The sequence below is a fragment of the Corvus brachyrhynchos genome, unplaced genomic scaffold, assembly GCF_000691975.1.
Source record: "Corvus brachyrhynchos isolate BGI_N302 unplaced genomic scaffold, ASM69197v1 scaffold150, whole genome shotgun sequence".
Taxonomy (NCBI): Eukaryota; Metazoa; Chordata; class Aves; order Passeriformes; family Corvidae; genus Corvus; species Corvus brachyrhynchos.
In genome coordinates this window covers 1600913-1601555 of record NW_008236162.1, presented here as the reverse complement: position 1 = coordinate 1601555, position 643 = coordinate 1600913, and positions in this window count along the sequence as shown.

Genomic DNA, 643 nt, shown 5'->3' with positions numbered 1-643 from the left:
CCCCCCGCGCCCCCGCAGCCCCGGAGGGCTCGGGGGGTCCCCGCGGCTCGGGGGGAGCAGGAGAAGGAGGGGAAGGAGGGACAGTCCCCGGGAGGGCTCTCCCTGCCCCTCCGGCTCCCCATGCGCTGCCCCCTGATCTGCGAGGAAGGAGCAGCCCCTTCCCGCCGTGTTTCCAAAACAAGGGAAGCGGGAAGGAGCGCGGGGAGGGGGCAGAGGGCGCTGGGCTTTGGGCTGAGCCGCAATAAAACAAATCGAGTCCGTTTTAGCTCCATTAAGGTCGCATTAGCGAGCGGCTCGGCGAGATAAGCGCTGATAAGGAGCGCAGACCACCAAGCTCCTGCGGGAGGGGAGGGGACGCTGCGGAGTCCCCGCGACGTGGGGACAGCTCGGGGCGGTTCCCTCCCAGTTTGTCCCAGCGCTGCCTTGGCAGGCGGCCGCGGAGCTGGCAGAGCCGTGCCAGGGCATGGAGACAGCTCAGGGCACCCCACGTGAATTTGGGGAGCGGCGTCGGGGTCCTGGTACCCCGTGGGGCAACGGAGGGGGGTCCTGGGGAGCCCCTGGGGTGATGCTGGGCCTTATCTGAGCGCAGGGAGCGGCGATTTCAATTAAAATTCCTGGCCGGCCTCCGGGCTGGTGTTGGCTG